Raw genomic sequence first — 19026 nt, forward strand, 5'->3', positions numbered from 1 at the left:
GAGCAGATATAAATGCAGAATGATTCTTCTAATGATCTAGTTACATACCAATCCAAATGGGACCAGAACTGTTTGAAAGCTCATTCTTTCTAAGGCTGTGGAAGTTCATTTGGTTGGCGCTGGGGTTGGGAAGGTGTGTCCCCAGGTAAAAAGGTGGATTTTGTTTCACCTATATGTGGAAAATTGGCTTTAACATAATTTTGTTTCACTTAAGCTTGAGCATCTTGGTCAACACTTTCTTTCCTCTTGTACCATAAAACCCACTGAATTATCTATCCTGGGACTAAGTGAAGAGAATCTGAGCTGGAACTGCCTTTTCATGATGGCAGTGTGGTCCTGCTTAAGAGATGTGAACCAAGCATCTTTGTTTCTGCTTTTAAATGTTAATGAGTAGTGAAATCTTGTATTCCTATGCTCATAACCTCACTGCTTTTCTCTAGGCTGTTTTGAGAAGTGAGAAGTCCAGGTCTTGAATTTTGAGGACACTCTCTTTCTGCTCCTTGGAGGCAGCAGGGTTAGACTCAGATTTCAGTGCTTTCTCTGTTTACTACCTTTTCTGGCATTGGTTTGGAAAGAATTCATTCAGGCCCCTTGCCCTGTTAATAATTAACAAGGAAGTCACTAGCTTTATCAGTGTCTTCACTTAAGCCAACATGGCTGTTATTTTTCTCGCAGACCTTGTCTTCCCTGCCCAGACATCCCAAGGTTCTCAGTGCCTGTAATTGCCACTGCTTGATTCTGCAGAACAGGACAACCTTAGGGTATTTTCCTCGCCTTAATGTACAATCTCCACCCTCCCCAGAAAAACAGCTGCAGAAACTTCTGGACATTCCTCTGAATTGCCATCAGGCCTAGCCTGTAGCGAACAGTACATGTGGGGCTTAGAAACAACTCGGTTTCCAGGCAGTGTATGTAGGAGGACTCAAAGTGTTCACACTCAATTGTACAAAGCAGAATGCTGGAGTCTGTATGCAGACTCAGTCAAATGGGGTAGGCCTCAATGCCCACCACATTTTGAATTTTTTGGCATGCAAGAGTCATCATAACAGTTTGCTGACATAGGAAGGACAACAGAATTGAATTTGTTTAAAAAATGCTACTGTGAAGGTAGAGATTGAAGCTTTTATGTGTTAGAAGAAACAAATATTGCTGGAAATATACAAATAAAAATGTATAAATATACAAATAAACTGGAAGCTAATTGGGTGCTTTTTGCATCCTGTCTTTCCTCTCCTCTATCCTGCAGCCACAGATACCATAGGCAGTGACAGAAAAGTACACAGATCAAAACCAAAATCCTGTGACTCATAGTGTGTGTATTGTGGTTGAGTTCCAGGAGACTCAGCATCACCATGTGAGTTAGGGTTTCTTGACAAGGATAATGCTCAGTACCAAATTACAAGATCTTCCGGCTGTTGGTCTTTGGAGTGGATGCACAGGAGGAACAGAGCTACCCAGCTGTCTAATTGCAGTATTCTACTGCAGGGAGTCATGTAGGAAAAGCAGGAAATCTTTATTGCTTTGCTGTGTACTGGGATGTAGAACTTATAAGTCCCAGTTTCATTTCATGGTTCTTGCTAGTACAAGAATTACATAAGTGTTTGGTTTCTAATGCTGCCTTGGATTTACAGAATACTTCCTAGTTTTTTTCCCCAAGGATACCTCCTTTCTAGCATATTTTTGTACTCAATCCTCATCAGGAAGCCATAAGCATGACATTGCAGCATGGTCATGATCTTTGACAGACATTCGTCTCCCATGTCTTTCATTGTGGTCAGGATTCCAGCACAGAAAAATATGTTGGAAGACAGGAGACTGTTAGAACCTGGAGTTCTAGGTTGCCTTTGGGACTATGAAACTCCGGACATGCTGTGCATTAGCACTTAGAAATGAGGATATTTTACTACTTTGGCCTTTATGTATTGATTTTATTCTGCTGTGATCTTGTCTGGATCTCTGCTTACATTTGCAAAAAGGATAAAGTCTGGGCAGGTTGTGGGAATGGAAGACTACTATTTAGGAATTGGATTCCATTCACCTTTGGCATGGATTTGCCTGGAGTTCTTTTCTATCCCCATGGTGTCTAGCTGTAAAAAATAACATCAAGATCATCATAAGATCTAGCTAATTGGCAGTAGTAAAGCAGGGGCAGAAGTCTTTTCCTTGATGAAATTCAAATATATATTGTGCTCTCCTGTGACAGGAAATGCACTAAGTAGTTTCAGTAACATTGAAGAAATAATAATAGTAATCTTGTGGCTGTTGGCTTTAAAAGTAAGACTGGGACAGTGTCTGGCCCACTTTAACTTCCATCAATAAGTTGAAAATTAAGGATAGAATAGGCTGGAGGAGTGATGAATATTTTCTAATTATTATAAAAGTTGGAAAATGCACATTTTAGATTCTTGCAAAGAACAGAATGCTCCCTTTTGCCTGGCTGTTACAGTAGTTACTTTCATTATGTTATAACAAAAACATATGTGCAAAATTAATGATAAATGCTGCTATTATTAGACAGCTACAAGTCTCTCTCCATTTTTCTTTCCAGTCTTAAACTGGATAAATGATAGGTTAGTGGGATTTTTGCCTGACTAAGGAATAGTAAAGAGCAAGTGAGATTTATCACATAGCTGAAGGTGAACTTCATTTGCATTATATTAACTGTACTGTCTGATTAAAAGTCAGTTTTGGGAGCCTGTGTAAGAGAGAACATTATATGCATGAGGAAGTGTGTTGCTGTAGAAACTCTTAACTCTGCAGCTATATCTACACCAAAGGCATGCTGAGTCATAACTGCCATCAATTTATTTAGCTCAATTTGGTAGGAGTAAACAGTACCTTGTTATATCCAATTCTGTACTCCATCTCCCTCAGGTCAGTAGAGCCAAGCAGCAACACTGATGCTACCCTATTGTCTGCAAACCCTGGAGGGATTATGCTGGGATTCAGGCTTTGGTATCTAAAATGAGAAAGACAGGTATAATGATGTAAGAGCTACACTTAGCAGCAGTGCAGAAAGGCTAATCACTGCTTAAGATCTTGTCTGGTTTAGATTCCTAGCCCCACAGGCCTGGCACTGGAATCCTGGGTGGTAGGGAAGCTGGTGGACGTTTCTGCTCATCTCTGCAAAGTGAAAGTTCTTGGAGGGGGATGCAGAAGCATTAGAAGTAAGCATTCATACCCCCTCCCCCTCTGATCTCTCACGGACAAGATCACTGCACAGGACACATACCTCCATCATCTGAAAGTGGAAGATGTGCATAATAGTGTTGGAATTCAAACAACATGAGTAACTGCCTACTCATAGCAGAGTTGTTTGCTGTTCACTGCTTTCCATTACTTGCCCTTCCATTTTATTATATATCACAGGTGAAAACTTATTTGTGCTTTCCCCTCTGCAACACACTGTTTCTGTGGTTGGTCCTGCAAAAAAAAAGGGTTGCAGGAGGCAATGCAGCCTAATAATTAATGGTGCCAATTTGTCTAGTTCCAGGTTGTGCATTTCCTAATTTTTTGTGCTACTCTCACAAAATGAGAGGTTTATTAGACATCCTGTCTTCTAGCACTGGCGCTTGGAAGCACCTCTCAGACTAACATTCTCTTGAAAGGATACAAGGTAGTCTGTGAAGTCATGACCCAACTTCTTTCATTCCCGAATAAAGGTCTGCTGTTCAGCCAGCCACAGCTTGTGCTGAAGGCACTGTGTGGCTTTGCCTGAGGATTGCTTTACTGACTGTTTGAATTCATTTGGAACAATGCAGTGGGTGAAATGTGGGGATGTGCTGTGCAAAATGGTCAGAAGCTAGTTCAGCTTCTCCTGGAATGAGACAAAGAGGAATGGAGTGAAAAAATGGACAGGAGTTACCAAGGCTGGAGAGAGAAAACCTTCTGTTTTATAAAGTCATTTAAAGTCATTTGCATTTCACAGCTGGAAGCAAACAAAGAAGCCCCAAACCCCCTCACACAACAAGATAAGAAGTGAGCCTGGTCCTTTGTGGCCCAGGGGAACAGGGTTACACGCACGGAAGCAACCTTGGGCATGGCGTGAACCTGAAACAATTTTAGATAGATGTAGTTTCATGATTCTGGCTTATAGTGTTGTATGACTGTTCCTTCGGGGATTACCATCATACAAAGAGTTAACAATGAAAGTCCTGCTCTCCACCAGCAAGCCTAGAGGAATAGCTCCATGAACTGTTAACAGCAATTGGCTTTGATTTGCTGGGTGGACCATGCTCTAGGGACAGAAGCATGCTACAGAGCACAAGCAGCACACAGTAACCTCATTGGGGCTTATGTGAAAACTCCCACATGGCTGTCGGTGATCAAGAGTGGTGAAATGGCAGCACGGGGCATAATAAAAGCAAATAAGGATGTCTGAAAGGACTGCATTGAACTTGTCCATAACCATATCAGTTGGCATTCAGCTTTGGATATTGCAGAAATGGTAGCAGAAGACTTTCCCTATAATATATTTCCCCTCTTCATTCATGACTTTCAAGGCAAAATACTAACAGGCTTCTTTACACTTTTCTTGTCCTGTTTCTAGCACTCATGATAGCTAATGTAAGTACTATGACACCTGCATGTGGAGACTGGGTTGTAATTCTCTGCTTTGGCATATAGAGTCATAGAAGCATTTAGGCTGGGAAAGAATGTAAAGATCATCAAGTCCAATCATTAACCAAGCACTGCCAAGTCCACCACTAAACCATGTCCCTAAGCACCACACTTACATGTCTCTTAAATACCTCCAGGGATGGTGACTCCACCACTTACCTGGTCAGCCTGTTCCAATACTTGACAAACCTTCCGGTGAAGAAATTTTTCCTAATATGCTTCCCATGTGACCCTGCAAGTCTCTTAAAGGGTTACAGTTGCCTAAACATAGGGACATTTTAGATGCATTCATGCATCACCAGCCACTGCTACCAAAGAGCACAGTTTTCTTCTACACCGTCTTGTATCTCTGCTCCCTGTGCATGTCCCAGATACCCGAGGGCATTTTAAATCACACCAGTGACACTAGATGCCAAAGTTTCTGTAACTGAATCCCACCCTTCTTTCTTTTAGTTCTGCATTGGTAAAATCAGTGTAACGGCCTTAACCAGCCTTGGGCAGGGTTGAAGGTAGAGAGACTAGGCTGCTGCTGCAGTAAAAAGGCATTGATGGTAGTTTGAATACAAAGGCATGGATGATTGCTTACCCAGTAGAAGTTGGAGGCAGACACAGAAGAGGGCCCGCTTTCCTGTCTCTTGCTGCCACCAGCTAAAATCAATATTATTGCAGAGAAGATGTGAGAGATGCTCTTGAAAAGGAATCACACTGAAGTAGTACTGTAGCCTCCAACATAAATCTGTCTTAACTGACTTAAGTTAGCAGTTCAATGCTGTCTGGATAAACTACTAACCAAATAAAAATATGTATCATTTTACCTGCACTCTGCTTTGGTTTAGAGGTTGTTCTTTCATTGTCTACTACTCTAAAGAAATCCTCAAACCAGAAGTGAACATAGTCCCTGGAAAAGAAGAGAAGCTGCATTCACATTATGCTGGCATACACAATTTTTTACACTGTAAGTTAGTCTCCTCTCTCTTATGCTGGTGCTCCTTTACCAGTTTATCATAAGCTGAGGTGGAGTTGCACATGCAGGAAGTAGGAACAGGATCCAACCCTGCCTATTTGATAGCTCAAAGTCTGAAAAGCAGTTTCCTAATCTGTTTCCCGTTTACCTTTCAACTGCAGAGTCCTGGGCTGGGCTGATGACAATCCTAGTAGGCAGTGAGTTTTTCTGGTTGATAGAAACCTGACATTTGTCTGGGCAGCAGAAGGCCACTGACTGCCAGGAGGGGATTATGTAGCCTGTCATTAAGCTGGGACTGCACTCATGCTTCCATCTGTGCAAGCATGTTTCCACAGCAGCGCTGGGTAGTGCCTTCACTGAGCAAAGTGAACACATTGTGTACCGTCTGCCTCTCCTAGTGCTGGAGGGGCAGAATTTTCAAGGACAGAGCTAGATTGTCTTTCAGCGTGGAAGAGGAGTATGCAGAGGCAGACACAGGCTGTTACCTGAATGAAGACAAGTGTTACAGTGCCAGGCTTAATCATTTCCACAAAAGAATGAAGAGGAAGCACTTGGGCACAAGAACAGATGATGTTTGCTTGCTGACTCATTGAGCTAACAGTATTGATTGTACCACATAATGTTCACTCTACCTGCAGCCTCCTCCTCTTTAAAGAGGACCCAGAGCAGGGCCATGGTGGATTTCTGAAGCAAGCCCATCACTGCTTTATTCAGGGGATCCTCGTTCTTCTGTAGCCACCCTGCGATACTGTGTCACACCTGGAAAGGAGCAGGGGAGAAAAGGCATGACCAGTTCCAATACAGCAAGAGAACAGCCCAGCAGCCGTGCACGAGAAAGCAGATTTCTGATTGTTAACCTGCACAGAGAGAGGGAGGAATGCTCTGTGGGTACAGGGAAAGGAAGCGAGTTAGTGCTGGCACGGGAATAGCATTAATGCACTTCCTTGGGACTCATAAGGGGCCCTTACCAAGGAAAGCCCATTTACCCTGAATAAATGATTCTGCAGGGCTGCCAAAGGAAAGGATGTTGCGTAGAGATTATATTTTTACCTCTTAGGCTCATACTTTGATACACTGACAGAGGGGACAATGTGGCTTAGACTGGTATAACCAAGCACAATCAGAGCATATTTTGGCATAGTCAAATGTCATTTTCCAAAACCTACTTGATAGCAAAGAAAGGAAATAGTTGCTGAGTGTAAAAAAGATAGAGCAGAGGGCCTGTGATTCATGCTCTGATCATGTTCTGTCAGTATGTCTGTGCACTGGAGTATATGAATAACTGGTGGAGTTTGATAATATGCTTAAATACTGTTCCCGCTGCTAAGTATTAGCATGGCTGCTTGACAACACAGCGGAGAGGCAAGTCACATGCACCAGGAAAGACTAGACAAGCTGCAGTGAACTGCAGGACTCTGGCTCTGCCAGCAACACGTAAGCAACAGAAGCAAAAATGAATTTAATCATTTGGCTGATGTGCCTTTTGGGTAGCTTTCTTACAGCTTTGTGTTACTCAAAACAAGCCTTGGCTTGAGTTTTTGGGGTTTTGTTCCTTTTCAGAATATCTATAAGGACTGTATTTTTAATCAAGGCCAGTGGCAACACGTTGAAAAGTCATGAGGCAGCCTTGCTATTCTTTGCACATTAAAATGCTCAGCTGTTGTGTCACTGGTTGGACATTTGCACAATCAGTGTTTTCAATTAATTGTTACTGGAAAGGGTTTCTGAGATGCACATTTCTGTGCAGCAGAGCCAGTCTCTGGCTGCAGTACTTCTTTAAGGCATCACATTAATTTACACCAGCAAAGTACTTCCCCCATTGTTGCTGGATGTTAAAACCTGTGGAAGTTTGATGTGATCTGTTCATGCAGAGGGCATGGTCTCATGTCTGACCTCCCTGAGTGCATGTTCCAGCTTACTCGGGATTAGAGACAGGGCTATGGCAGAAACAGCACTGGGCCACACTTCCTGTGCCAATGTAATGCACCATGGTGCTCAAAGGCAGCTTCTTCCCCTTCCCCTTTGCCTCCCGTGGGCTTGAGGAAGCTGTGTGATTTGCCCAGATGGTTCTTTTAACAGCAGCCTTGACTGGTCATCAGCGGCCTTGAGGAACATGTGTGTGCTGGCCACATCCCTAGTTCTGGCACTGCAGCACTAAGAGGGTGCCCTCCTGCTGCGCCTTGTTCCCTGCTTTCACCCTGGGCCTGGTGATGTCCTAGCTGGAGCTCTCCAGACTTCAGACCCATGAGCTGAGTAACTTTGTCAGCCACTATCGGAGGGAAGATTAATATGTTAATCTGAGTAACAGGAAGAAAATCATGCATTGTCCCCATCCCTTTGCTGCATAGTCAGGAAAACCGTTTCAGGTTCTGCTTTCAGTGGCAGGCAAGCTCTCCAGCCCTGCTGGGAACCCACTGAGAAGGACAGAAGGGAAGCAGGTCTCAGCTCTGTTCCTTCACACACACACCATTCAGCAGAGCTTGCTGGTTGAAGCAGAGGCAATAATACCTCAAACAAGGTGTTGCAGCAACTGCTCTGTGTCTGTAAGATCAGGGAGGTATGTTCCTGTTTGCTCCACCATAGCTCCAAAAACACCGGCAAAGCAGGGCTGTTCAGCAAAGAAGGATCAAGTCCTTAGCTGACAGCTCAGCCATCTGGCTAGGTCTGCTGCCCTGTGGCAGCTGTGAATGCCAGCTCTGACTCTCAATAGCACATCTGTTCATTTGAAAAAAAAAAAAAAAATCACTGTGTTGTTTAAGGTCATTTTATAATGAGTCTGGGTTTAGCAGCTTTTTCAATCTTAACAAACTGGCTGATCTGTTAGCATGCTGACTTTGTCCTGGTTTGCTGTCACCAACGGTGAGATCTCTACCTATCTCCATCTTGTCCACCTCTACCTGCTCCTCTCTTGGCTTCTTCTTGAATGTCACAGTGCCCAAGCGCACGATGCCCCTTGTCAGCTTGTAAACACAGCTCTGCTCTTCTGGACTGGAGCCCGGGACATCAAAGGCCACCTGGCAGAAGGGACACAGACCCACACAAGGGAATTCTTAATCTGCACCATAAGCTGGAAGCCAGCCTATAGTGCTAAATATCTAAAATAATTTTCCAGCCCATTGAAATTTGACCAGCCAGGTCCTTTCAGACTAGCATGGGACAGAATAGCTTAATGTTGCTGTAAACAGCACTCTGCTTTTCTCTCGTATGCTGGTTTATGTTAGCTAAGAGCCATGTGCTATGACAGCAGTTGTTCTAAGCATCTCTGATACCTGAGTAAAACGCAACGTATCATCTGGGATATCAGCTCATTCCACTCTTCAGCGTGCTTTTTAAAATCAGCAGGACCTGAGCAGCAACATCTCATAGAAAATATCCCACATCTCAGCTAGCACAGATAGGGAGGACGTGTAGCTCTGCTGGGAACATTGTGCTTTGCTCTCACAGCATGCCTGGAGAAGGGAGAGCACATGACTCTCAGCATGCCGGAGAATCTTGCAGTGTGTTACTCGTGAGCCGTGATTTGGGACTGCCTGTCTCAGTGGATATGAAAATCATATCTGCTTTGTACAAAAGGCCTGTTTGCAATGTACAAATCCTGGAAGCTGTAAAATACCAACAGCTGCTAGAAAGGGCACTATAAGTTCAGCAGCTGGAGACTGTTTGATCTCTCTGTAGCTCAAGTCCTGGTTATAATAATAGTCTCAGGAGCCAGCAGATATTCCCAATAAGCTCTTTTCAGTAACAGATACTCTTCAAAATGATATTAAAAAGTAAAATGTGTGTCAAAACCAGACAAAGGGTCAAGTCTTTCTCTTACAAAAGCTGCTCCTTGAGATTACATATGTATGTGAGAAGAGCAGGTTTTAACCCATGGTCTCTGCTTCAGCTTTCAGATCTGTCAGTTTTCAGGCTTCAAACAAACCCTGTAACTAGCTCATTTGAAGTCCTGCAAACCCCAGGCTGCTGAATGTTAACCAGAAACTCCTATGTCGAGCTCATTTGCTCTGGAGCAGATCTTTTACATTCAGGCTCCAGCTCACAGACAATTGAACAAATCTTCGGGCTATCCCTAGTGCTCTTTCAGTAGCTTATTTATCCTCAGGTTGAAGAAGCTGAATTTTATTCCTAGGGGAAACTTAGGCTGAGGGGGCAGAGGGGGGCAGCTTCCTGTTTGCTGTATTTTCAATTTCACTGATGTTTCTCAGATTTAACATTAGTGAGAAGTGGCTCTTCCCCATTATCCATGTTGTCTGCTGTGTTCACACCTTCACGCACCCAGTGGCAATGATGAGGATGGGCACAAGAAGCAGGTTCTGCAGCAAGACACAGACCAAGAGGTGATTGCACCAATTGCCATCAGTAGAATCAAGGCATAACATGAGCTTTTGGACTGGAGACTTGAGGGTTCTTGTAGATTTGACTTCCTCCTGAGCATGTTTTGAGTGTATCACTTAAGAAAAAGGGCTTTTGTGGGATGAGCTTAGGCTGCCTAGGAGATTTTTGAGATAGCAGCCACGTCAAAGTAAGTGGGATTGAACACCCAAACTTTTTCAACAGTATTGAAAAACTTGTCCTGACTGTCTTTTCTGTCCTGAGGAGATGTAAGCAAATGACATGAGGCAGCTCAGTCAGTCAGTTTGAAAATTATCATTTTTACCTTAGTGGCAGCCCTGCCAGATCAAGCGGGACCTCACCATACATTGATCAAGACAAGGGAAGACAGCTTTCTTTTCTCACTTGTATGCCTAAGGAAAAGTCACTTGCAATCCTCTTCTTCCTAGATAATTAGTAACAACCCCCCACTGCAGAGTACCTGTTTCGATCTCTAGCCAAGTACAGTTCTGGTGAGGAGGTTTCTTATTCTAGAAACAGGATTGAGCAGGGGTGTGTGCATTAAAGGGAGTAAATAACGCTCACAAAGTACCAAATGAGTAAGTTTAAGTTTCTTCTTGGAAAGAATCTGATGGAAGATACGAGAATATCTCTTAGCTACTTCCTGGGAAATTACACATGAATTCTCCAGACCTGGAATGCAGAAGGAAATGCATCCAGGTGTAGTCAGTAGGCAGAGATGGAAAAATCTTGGTCCTGTGGTTGTCAGTGAGAATTTTGCTTTTGATATCAGTGAAATCAGCGTTTAGCAATGTCCTTTGAAGGTCCTATGAGTGCAGCAAGAACCACAGTATCCTTCAATGATGCTCTCAGAGCATGGTTTTAAGCTTTATAACATTCCCACTGGCCAAAGTTTTACTACAGCTATTTTGGCAGCTAATGAAATAGAGGAAAAAGATGCCATCGCTTGTCCAGTTTTGTCATTGCTGGGTTCAGGAACAGATCTCCAGACTAACGGATCCTACTTCTAAGCATCCTGTAAATTGCCAGTGCATGGTTTGTAAGATTGACCTGTGAAACATGTCCTTATACAGCCCTTTCTGAGAAGAGCTTTGGAAAGGATGTTTTGTACCCTGTCCGTACCTTCTGTCAGGCACTAACATGCCTAGTTTGGCTTCTGGTCTCCACAGAAAACATCCTTCTCTAGACCTCACTGTATCAATTCATTCAGCTGCACCAAAGCACCAGACCTTGCTGGCAGCTCTGGCTGGGCATTTTTCATCTTTGCCTCTCAGCCGAAGTCCATATAGCTCTGCTGGTGATCGGCATCATGTGAGTCCTTCAGACAAATTTGGATTGACTCAAACCACCTTTATTGTCAATTTTAGTTAGTCCAAGTGACTTCAGGGAGCATTCATACAATCCCATCTGCCAGCAGAGCTCCAGCAAGGGAGCAGAAGGCCCTTGTGCCAGCCCTGCTGCTTGCACAGTGAAGGTCTGTCCATGCCCTTGCTCTCTAGGCTGGGCTGGAAGAAGCTGCAACCTGCCAGTAAACAACCTGAACTTGCCTTGGCCCACTGTCCAGAGAGGCAAATCCAACATATGGTCTCTGGGTGTGATGCAAATCTGGGATGAGTTGAAAGTAGGAGGGATGCAGACAATCCCACATTAAAGAATAACTGGTCCATATGTTTCCTCTCTCCTTTTTCTGCATGCTAAAGGGCTTTAGCCAGGAAACGTGTCAGGGTCTTTTTACCTTGAGAGCTGAGATTTGTGGTTCTCAATTTAGTCTTGGACACACGTGTGCAAACAAAGAACAATGCACCTTCCCTAGATAGCTATTTTTAGGGTCTTGGTTGCAAGGCAGTTACAGTGCTGTACTGATGAATGTGAGTAATGGTTGCAATATAATTGTAGAATGAAAAGTGTACAGCTTTTGGGGGAGGCATTGTGCCATTTATGTGTTCACAGAGTCTCATAGGCAACTAAGGAGAGAAGAAATAAATTTGTCATCATCTAAAGCATGTAACTTCACTGTGGAAGTAGGGGCAGCTTTTAGTTTCATTTACAGCAGTGCAAATCCCGCAAGTTAACAGAATTAATTTCAGATTTGCATGTGCCTGATGTAATCGGAACAGGGTCCATTCAACAATCAAAAATCCAAAGCAAAGTTAATATAAAGAATTATGTGCTTACTTACAATTCTCAGTGTTAGCCCTAGCCAGCTTGTCCATGCTCCCAAAGTGAATTCAGATAAATTTGCCCTAGATGAGAAAATAAAAGATGAGTCTGTTAATCAAGATTGCAATATCTGTAGGAAAACAGAAAGTAGCTGAGAGGTTCTGAGCATTCATCAGGGACAGACAGCATTGCCTGTAGGGGCAAATTTGCAAGTCAGTGAGAGGAAATTTAATCTTTTCAAAGATCAGATCTATAAAAAACCTCTTTCTTCTTAGATTCTGTATTAGAGCTTAAAGAAATCCTCCTTTCTCTGCAGCATATGGTAGAAGTATGTAGCACAGAGAAACAGAGGAATGAGACTTCAGTTGAAACCCCCAATGTTTTACATTTTCACTGACAATTTCAAAATTAAAAATAATCTAAAAAAATGAAAGCATTTTGAATCTTTGCAGAAGTAAACAGTTGAAAGGGTATTGAATTGAGGTTGATCAAAACTATTTTTTTCTTTTCACATATAAAAACATGAAGTCAAAACAAAATCGACTGACAAACTTAGTTCCAGAAAATGGGAACCAATAATGCTTCATGTGAAATGGTAGCAAATATAAACTAAGTTTAGTGCTTGAGGAAGCATTTAAAAATATTTTTTGTTTTTATTTCTTCCAAGGGAACACCTTTGTATGACCTACCAGTGACCTATCAGTGAAGGGCTGGTACTTACAAAGTAGGAGGAACTGTTCTTCCTTGTAGTTTTAGCTTTATGGAGGGTCTCCAGAACAGGATTCACCTGGATGATTTGATCTTTCAGGGATTCCTACAACAAGAAGATAAAAGTCAGCATCAGCAGGATGCTCAACACTACAACTACCACTCCTCACCATCCAGAGCAGCCCAGTAAATACATCTTCTGTCAGTCAGCTCCCACAGAAAGCTGAATTGCTGCTGTAAGCAGTAATTCCTTGTCAGCTTCAGCCCTACTAAAGGCTCTCCACAGAGGTCCAGCCTTGTGGATTTGGGGCAGGCAGAAGACTTCCTCAGTTCCAAATGCAAAGTGTAATGCAGTTTTCAGTGCTTAGTACTACAGTCGTCCAGAAAAGAGTTTTTGGGACATGCCAGGATTGAGAGACGCACAGGGGAATGGTAGGGCAACGCTGGGATCTGCAAGCAGAAACCTGGGAAAGAGAAGTGAAGTTTATTGCTTGTAGGAAGAGGAAGGTTATTCCAAGGATAGAGGGCAGCATAAGACAGGCTAGGAATGCTTGCAGGGTAGGGACAGCCTCGGGGTGAGAAGTTGTGGAGGAGGAAACAGGCGCAGAGGTACAAGCTGGGACATGACAATCCAGAGCTCTGGCAGTGAGGAAGCTGGAAGGAGAAATAGGAAGCCACTGAAGGAATCCCACAGGTCTAGAATAACAGGATTTTTGCTGCAAGGCCAAATGTAGCTGCTTTTTATGTCTTTAAATTCTGAATTGTTTTACTGACCCCCACAGTAGAGGCAGAGGGGAAAGGAAAAAGAAAAAGAATAAAAAGGAAAGGAAAAAGAAAAAGAAGATGATGAAGAAGAAACGAGCGAGAAGAGAAGAGAAGAGAAGGGAAGAGAAGGGAAGAGAAGAGAAGGGAAGAGAAGAGAAGGGAAGAGAAGAGAAGAGAAGGGAAGAGAAGGGAAGGGAAGGGAAGGGAAGAGAAGAAGAGAAAAGAGACAAGACCACTGCTCTCAGCCTTAAAGGCTGTGATGCCTCTGCATGCTGAAGCTGCCGTCAGGATGGAAGGCTTTCTATTTGATACTAAACACCATACTTCATTGCTGTCATGAGAAAAAAGACCAGGTCTCCCTCCCTAATTATTGATGCTCACGTCTTTTTCATTATTTGGGTAACTTCCTCTTCACGAAGTTTTACCCAAATAAAACACTTCTTACTATGGTTTGGTTTTGCAGGTGGCAGGAAGTAAAAGGCTGGGAAATCCCACCTGGCCAAGGATCCCTGAGGCTGCTATACTGCACTGTTCTCTCAAGAATCTCCATGCTCCCTGCAAATACTGAAATTATTCCTCCCACTGCTATTTATTTCAGTTTCCAGACCACCTGCAAGCCCCCAGAGCTCTGTGTGAGGGTAGATTCATTGCAGCCACAGATCAGTATCACCCTCTTTTTTTATGAATGGGAAAAAAGAAATGCAGAGAATTAATTTGAAGACAGGGCACAGAAAAGCAGAGAACTCAGATGTCCTAGTGCTTTGCCATTTGCTTTTAACAAGTGACAGAGGGGCAGGGAACACACACACCCTTGGATAGGTTCATCATCCACCACGATGGTCTGCAGTGTTGGGGAACAGGAAGTAGGTGATGTTACCTCTCACAGGTCTCCATGGACCACATGGGAAGGCAATCTCTTGGACATGCCTCCAATTCCAAGTCTGTTCTAGCTGCCACTGCCCCTGGCTGGTGGCCTCAGGAAAGGAGTCCCACAAATCAGGTAACCCACCAGAGCAAAATAGGTCTGGATTCAGACAGGGTTGCACTTCTTTTGAGGGTGGCAGGCTCCTGCTTTCCTGTTGAATCCATAAAGCAGAGCTTAGCTGGTTGATTACCATCTTCATCATGACTTTGTCATCCTTTTCAGACTGGATCTTCCCAGCAAGGAAACCCCCTTTCTTATCCTTCATCCAGCAGGATGTCTTCATGTCAGAGGACTTGGTCATGGCTTCAGTTTTCTCTTTCTCAGAAGGAGCCAGGAACTGCATGGGGTCAGTGTCATCCACACACTCTTCCTTATAACCATCAGACATCTTGGCTTCTCTTCTAGGCAGAAAGCAAAACTGGAAGGAAGGAAGAAGGAAAACAGTGCTTCACATGCTGCTAAGAAAGGAAACTGAAGAAGCCTGGAATTTCCTATGGTGCTGTCCTGTTCGCACCAATAATACTTTCCACTTCAGTAGGAATGTGCAGCTGAAGCAGGCAAGTCAACACCCCAAACATGGGTGGTAGTTCTTACAAGGGGCCGGAAAGTGAGAGATTAACTGGGGAGAAATAGGGAGAATATTTTCACTTTTTCTTCAGCTTTGCTCATTGTCCAAGTGCCAGGCCACTGGGAACCTGCCTACGGCTGAGAAGGGAGGCCTTTCTCCCATCTGTTGTTTAAGGCCCAGTTCTGGTGAGTACAGTTCTTGGATAAGGGTGTGCCAGTGGGATTTCAGAAGTACAGAGGGTGTTGGTGGTTTTCTGTGATTGCCAGAGAAACCCATGAAGTAGCTGTATGTCAGAAGTAGGTGTAAGTCAGGGTGCCTGCAGACCTTCTTACTCCCTCCCCAGGATCAGGTAACCCCTGTGCAGATGCCTCCCATGCGATGTGGGCGTAAACCCTCGTAGTGTGAAAGGCTACAGCAGTGCGCAACATAGCACAAATGCAGGCACAGCTGTAAAGGGGGTTCAGAGGAACCTGAAAGGAAGGACCTGGTTCGTCAGCTCCTGTCCTCAGCCATCAAAAACCACCAGGGTCATCCGGGAGGGTCCACGGTACATCCACTTCACATGCCCTTTGGTGGTTTTCACCCCTGTCACAACCTGAGACCGTACCTGTGGCAAAGCCATTCCTCAGAAGGGAGCAGGGGAGTTCAAGGCCATGACTCATGTCCCAAGGCTTTGCATTTTTGGGGACTTGTTCTGTGTTGAGAGCAGACTATGTCCCACACTCCAGGCAGTCTTCCTTCCCCCACCCACACATCTGAACTAGCTTTAATGTTGTCAAGGCAACAGTCAAACTGCTGATGGTGAGTAGTCTTTGCCAGCGTCCAGCTACCTCAAGACATGCCTCCTGGGGACATAGGATACCTGCTTAACTTGTTGCTCCCTGCAGAGGCAAAGCTGATTTCATCACTAGCATGCATTACTTGGATTAAAGGGAACGCAGGCTATGCTGTGGCTTTGTTTCAGAGTGCGGACACACTGCCCAGGCCAAGGGCTGCTCTCTGCTCCACCCCTGCAGCCCCTGAGCTGACAGCCCCAAGCAATGCTTCGTGCTTGCCTTGTGAGTCACAGTAGTTAGCCTGGGGTAAGTGGGAGATTTCCCTGGGGTGGGTGGGTGACTTCTTGCCTATAGAATCTGCTTTTAGAGTCTACTGCTTGGGCTGAAGTCAGAATAGCTTGGCACTGGTTAGAGACACTGATGGCACTGGCCTTTCTGGTGATCTCATTTTCCCCGCCATCCTCTTGAAAACCTTGATGGTCTAATAATACATGCATGCAAGGACTGCAAGGCAGCAGTGATGCACCTTGGGCAACCGATTTCAGGGCTCAAGAAGGTCCTGGTGTAACACTATCGATTGCAGTCTGCTGCTCTGGGGTGAATTTCACCCATAAAGCAGGAAGGAGAAACTTCCCTCTGTCCATTTCCACTTTGATCAGGCAGAGATAAGGAACTGTAAAAGCTCAGCAATCATTTTCCCTCTCAATCTGTACAGATAAATCTGTAGACTTGCAGGTTTTAGATGCCCAGATTTGTGATATGTATCTCAGAGTTGGTTCAGGTCTACATTTTATCTGTCACCTCCCTGAAATACATGGACTAACATGGTCTCTGAAACAGATCAATGAAATGTTAAACCAAACACCTACAGAAGATAAATGCATGTGACTGAAAATAGTTCGTACTTACATCAGAGTTTCTTGCATGCAGGTCTCAGACCTTTATGGAACTTTAAATTTTTTATGCATCACCATCCTTCTACAGCTGGGGAAACTGAGGCACAGCATGACAACAGCTTAAATCTTCAGAGTTGTCCACCCATTGTCAGTCCAGTCTTTGGTAGACAAAGTACCTGCAAAAAGTCTATTTTATTCTGGCTTTTCAGTCTGAAGTCAGTAGGAGTGACTGGTGCTTAGCTTCTCTAAAGGCAGCCCTCAACTGTGTTAAGTACCCAGAGACAATATATGGCTTTGAAAGTTTAGGTGTAAAAGTAGTCCCAAAAGGCATAGGTCAAGGAAGGGGTAAGGCCATGCCAACAACTGGGGGGAAGTTAAAATTCTGAAATTTCATTTCCCCAAAATCACATGGAATTTAATAAACTTACAGTGAAAATACCTGTGAGTTCAAGTCTACCTATTACAAAACACAGTGAATACAAATCCAGATGAGCTTCATATATACCTGCAGGCACTGTGTTTTTCTCTTTCTGCCTCTGCTTGCAATTTCTGCCACATGGTCCTTCCTGATCTCCACCCCACACTTCTTCCCAGCCATCACACACAACAGGTACCTACCAGGCTAAACCCATGAACCTGGAAGATGTGCCTTAAGGGCTGGACAGGCTCTTTCATAGCTGTCCAAAGGGCCTGAGCCAGCACTTTACATTTTAAAAGAACACATTCCTTATCTGTAAGTTCAGCAGACTAGCGCAGGGAGCCTAGTTGTGAAAGCTTTGGTCCCTCAGGAGGGATCAGGTAATGCTTTGTTTTGTGGGGATTTCTCCTTGTCTGTCCTTTCTTTATAGGGTGTTTTATGAACTCAGCTTCTGGAATATAGGGACAAGAGGCTGACACAGAAAGACCATGTAATGAAGCCTTCGTTCAAAGTCGCATCTTTGGCTATGCCCTTCTTGCCAAGGTGGACTGGCAGGTTTCATCAGTGAGAGCAGCTCATCTTTGGCAGACAAACCTCAGACTGAATTCTTGGCAGGAGCAGCCGTATTGGTGACGGAGCTAAAGTTTCATTTTAAAATAATTTCTAGACCCCATGCTTATGATGAATAAATTCTGTGTGTTTGCTGCAAGCAGAGAGGAAAAAGGCTGTTGTATTACCTCTTGCTTCTTTCAATTACTCGGTGGATATGAACTACCCTGAAAGACAACTGCTTCTGTATCAGCTTTAGGTATTTCTTTGCTATATTTGCCTCAGCTGGAGTGTCTGGGATGTGGTTACTCTGCAAGTATTGCCACCGTGGGTGTTTCGGGTGAATATGCTTGGGATAGAATTTCCAAGCAGGAAGATTCAGATAAACAGCCACTTTGAGGTGAAAATTAGAGAGTTCACATTACACCCACCTCTTGAATTTGTAACTGACTATTCACCCTGAAAATCTGATTCTAAGAACCCAGCATGTCCCGTCAGGAGCAGAATAATACCACAGAAACCATGGCCAGCCTGAGTCTTGAATATTGAGAATTGTGATTAACTTCTCAGGAATGTATCTGAAGCAAGTCATATTTTCTGGGCTCTTTAGGTAATTATTTCAAACCTTGAATCTGTGAATGAAGATTGTAAACAGTTCTCAGACACTAACATCTTGGAGACGTGAAATGCATCAAATAAATAATGGGTTCTGACCTGTTCATCTGTGTGTAACGTGCATAAATGTCTGTTTTGACCGCATAGGAGATCTGCCAAGGGAGCAATTGGATCTCTCTATGAAATGGTATAGGTCAAAATGGCAAACCTTAAATAGCTACGAGCTCACTCAGCCCATGGACAGATTGGCAACGGTTAGAACTCGGCCAAATTGCTTCCTGAGTATCTAGGATGCCTCTTGCTGAGCTTAATGAAATGTCACTGCGTTTTCTGTAGTATGGGCCCCATCCTATATCATCGTTGGGCTGCAGCTGGTTCAAACAGCAACGTCCCATTACAATGATTATATTATCCAGTAAGGAGAGTTTTGAAGGCTTTCTTAGCAAATGAAGGAGACATTGTGCAGTGACATGTCCCGATAGCACTGCACAGCAAAGTCTGCAGACAACGCATCGTGGGGAAGGAGTTGTCTGCTAAGCAGGATGTTTGCCTTTGGTGTGGGCTCAGTTTCTTGCCCTAACACAGATTTCTTCATCACGTTAAAGTGAGACTAAGAGTCCTGCCTTCTTAAGGGATGGGGAGCACCACTATATTTCAGATCAGAAAGTGCTCTTCAGATAAGGGGAAAATCAGCCCATATAATACAGAC

At 43.9% G+C, this 19026-nt stretch overlaps 1 long non-coding RNA gene and 1 pseudogene across 1 annotated transcript; one reads left to right on the forward strand and one right to left on the reverse strand.

The window, feature by feature from the left end:
• The window catches only part of LOC102058028 (myosin-16-like), a 33020-nt pseudogene extending 18137 nt beyond the window's left edge, over window positions 1–14883 (reverse strand).
• Window positions 14884–14906: 23 nt separating this feature from the next.
• Window positions 14907–18387, forward strand: LOC129736063 (uncharacterized). Its single transcript, XR_008732234.1, has 3 exons — window positions 14907–15248; window positions 16028–16145; window positions 17584–18387. It is a non-coding gene; the product is annotated as an uncharacterized LOC129736063 (long non-coding RNA).
• The last annotated feature ends 639 nt before the right edge of the window (window positions 18388–19026 follow it).

This window comes from Falco cherrug, chromosome 4 (assembly GCF_023634085.1).
Source record: "Falco cherrug isolate bFalChe1 chromosome 4, bFalChe1.pri, whole genome shotgun sequence".
Taxonomy (NCBI): domain Eukaryota; kingdom Metazoa; phylum Chordata; class Aves; order Falconiformes; family Falconidae; genus Falco; species Falco cherrug.